Source organism: Melospiza georgiana, chromosome 2 (assembly GCF_028018845.1).
Source record: "Melospiza georgiana isolate bMelGeo1 chromosome 2, bMelGeo1.pri, whole genome shotgun sequence".
NCBI classification, from domain to species: domain Eukaryota; kingdom Metazoa; phylum Chordata; class Aves; order Passeriformes; family Passerellidae; genus Melospiza; species Melospiza georgiana.
Genome location: NC_080431.1, coordinates 82607807 through 82611588, shown reverse-complemented (window position 1 = coordinate 82611588; position 3782 = coordinate 82607807).

Below are 3782 nucleotides of genomic sequence, written 5' to 3'. Positions count from 1 at the left end.
CTGCTTTCAAACAGGGTTTGAATTTGCTGCAATCATGTGCAGAGTACCCTACTGTTCATGGATCCAGCACTAGCATTTGCAGCCTAGCACTGCTGTAAATTCAAGGTGCGATTGCATCAGCTAATATTATTCCTGCTGTTCTCTTTGGTTTGAAATATCACCCGACTCATTTGGGTTAGATACGAGATGCAATTGCCTGGAACCCTGTGCACACTCCAGAAGGGTGCCTTGCTCATTATATTCACCTTTTCCAATAAAACATCCATGCTATTCCTATGTTGGATCATGTCATCAGGACACTGCACAGGGGTGTGCTTTCATTTTCCCCTTCTGTGAACCCCTTTAGAGGTACCAGGGGCTTTCTAAGGAACTCAGGTCCTTATGGATTTTCTAAGCCATGGGAAACTCCAAGAAATAAAAGCTCTTCATGGTTTCTGGACTCCCAGACAGAGGTGCATCTCTCAGCAATTGCAGGAGGTGTGTTGAAAGGAAACAGGGATGAACAGCCCTTCTGTGAGATTTTTAACAGACTGGTGGTAAATCTAGGACCCGATGGGTGCTGGGAACCCCAGGGCCATTGCAGAGAAAATGTCAGCTTCCTGATGGCCCTCTGGAATTTTGCCTGCTTCTGGCCTGCCTTTCTGAGGTCCTAACTCCCAATGAGTGTTTCCTCTCTCTTTTCAAAGGTGAGCAGGATTCTGTCCCAGAACCCTGGGCCTCCTGTGCTGCTGGAGGCAGGGAACAGCGTGCACAGCCATGCTCACATGGCTGCCAAGGGAAGGGTATGACCTGGTAGCAATAAAACCAGGGCTTTTCCTCAAAGCCTTCCTGCAGACTGAAAGAGGGGTAAGTATGAGCTGCTAGAGGGAACTAAAAATAGACAGTCTCTTCTCTGAGTAGACCAGGGATCCTGGGAAGAAGAGGCCACATTCTTCATCAGCATGTAAGAGAGTAGGTTGGAGAAGGGAAGGAAGCACAGCTACTAGCTAGAAGATAGCACTGGCATGAGAACAAGTAGACAAAAATAGGCTATGAGAAAATGTGGGCTGCAGATCAGAAACAAGTTTCCTTCTGTCAAAATGAAGTTCTTGAATAACCTGCCAAGAAAATTCCCAATGACTTAAGATGGACTGTGATAAATTAACAAGAGGGACTTTATGACTCACTGTTTGTCATTGCTGGGAAATATGATGATGACTAGGAGATCCCTTCTAGCCCCACATTCCTGCTGGTATGATAACAGAGGAATCTGTGTAGGGTGCAATAAATGCTGAATCACTGAGTGCTTTATCTAGCTGCCTGGCAGGACAAAGTCCCTCGTACCCATCCTGTCTGCAAGAATTTCCAGGACAAAAAAAACCCAACAAACCTTACGTAAATAGTTGTGCTCTGGCAGCACAAAGCACGCAGCTACAGATGCCTGAGTTAGAAGAAAACCAGCTCAGCTTCATGCACCTCTACACAGGGGAAAGGTGGTGGTGTGGGTGTGAAAGCAAAGAACCCCACTGTAAACACTGAGAGGTGAATGTGCTCCAGCAGCTTCAATACACAGTGTCCATGACGGAAAGAAACTCTTGGGAGCATGTGGCAGTGTCCCCTGCACTTGCCAAGCCAGGTGTGTGCAGGGATCGATCAGGCCCATAGGGCATGACCGTGTCATGCAGCAGAAAGTCCCTGCAGTCAACACCAACCACTGAGCCATCCACAGTTCTCCTGTCATGCCAGGATCCACAATTCTTTCAATGGTATTTTTTCCATCTCCATGGAGTTCCCCAAGCACTTCTGCCTGAGCACAAGGCCAGCAATCAGGATGCAGCTTACACTGATGGGTTTGGTGCCTCTCAAGTGGCTGCAAGCGCAGACCTTGGGGTAACAGCAGCAGCTGGCAATTCAGCAGTGCAGAGCTGGAGGCAGAGGCCAAGAGGACAGCCCTGAAAAACCAGACAAGGGAAGAGATAGGCCTGGTTTCTTGGCTCAGGAGAACAAACTGCTCAGGAGGAGAGCACTTCTCCACAGCCCTCATGGCTGCCAGACTCAAGGAAAACTTTTCTGGAACTTCTTCCAGACCTGTGGAGGTCATGTACAGATGTGGGTGCTCCCTCACCTCCTCAAAACCTGCATTACAGGCTACTTGGAGTTGTAGGGCCCCTGACTTCTGCTCCCCACTGTGCCACAGGAGTGTCTCCACACAGATGTGGCACCACTGTGTCCAGGGATTGCACGGTCTGGTTACTCTAGGGAAAGGATACTCATTATTTCTCATAACTGTACTAAGTATCAAAGATCAGAGCAAGAAGTTCCCAGAGATCCCAGCTGCTAATGCCAACAGGAGGCAGTGGGGAAACCTCCACACCAATGGTGAGCACTCCCATGCCAGAGAGCCTGTCATAATCCCTCTCTGCCATAGCTAACAAAGCTCTTTTCATATTTTTTCCTCTCTTTTATTATTTTTTTTTAATTGGCAGCTGAATCACAATCAATTTTTTTATTTCCTAAGCAGTGGCAAGCTGAGGGGGTAACAGAGGCAGACTGAGCCATGTCAGGTGGTTGTGGCACAAGAGCCTCAGGGCTTCCTTACCTTCCTGCCTCTTGCCAAGGCCCACCAAGCAGGCATGGAGAGAGATCTCATCCTGGCTCTTCCCCTAAACAGCAGTCAGCAAGAAAAGGGCCCAAAAGGGAACACAAGATTAGAGCTGTGACCTCAGCAGTGCTGAATACAGGGGGATGATCACTGCCTGGTCCTGCTGGGCACACTATTTATGACACAAACCACAGGGCTCTTGGCCTTCTGAGTAGGTGCATTCACGGGCTATGCAGTTTTCAGGTGGTGGCTGCTGGTCACTGCACAGAAAAGCAACGACCTCAAAATTCCAGCAGTGAGTTTCCAAACAAACCCTAGGTTCAAAGTCCTCTGGAGAGTTTTTCTGCATTCACCAGTGGATTTAAAGTTAATTTTTATATCAGCCGCTTCCCGGTGGGTTCATGGTTGATCTTTTCCTTTAACTGCGCTGCAGTGTTTCCCAGCCCCAGAGCAAAGTGTTATTCTAAACACGTTTGGGGGTGGGGAGAGGTTTTGACCCACATTTAACAGGGTCCCTGGAGCGTGCTTGTCTCCCCCCCTTGTCCCAGCGCGGCGATGCCGTGGATGTCCTTGGTGTTTGCCGGCACGCCCGGCGTGGCAGCAGCAGCACCTGCTGCGAGCGCTGCAGAACTGCAGGCGGCTGCAGGGCACGGGCACAGAGATCCCGAGCAGATCCCGAGTCCCACTGCGGGGAGCCGCCGGCCCCGGGTTCGCCCTGCACACGCAGGGGACTCTCCAGTCAGTGCACTTCTCCCACGCCAGAGCCACAAGTGCTCAGACAAAACTGAAAGAGAACGGTTTCTATTAGCAAAAAAGTGACCATAAAAAAAAAAAAAAAAGGATTACACTCTGTCTGGGGTGTTTCCATTTTAAAAGCAAACAGGGCCTGTGGGAATATTGTTCCTCATAAGATTACTGAGTTTGATGATTTGCCCTACATGCAAGCTTGGAAAACTGCAGAGGCAACAGGGGAAAAAAAGGTGACACCAGTGAAGAGAGAGAAGTGAGGGATTTCACCATCATTTGGGTAATGGAGAGGGCAGTGCTAACATGCTTTGTTCAAAAGCAGCTCTGGGATTCCTCTTGACACCTGCTTTTTAAATCAAGCCCTTCTCCAGAAGGTTTATATTGCACTGGGCATCAGATCTCAGCATCCTGAACTCCTGTGGAAGCAACGATAAGCTCAAATGCCACGATAAAT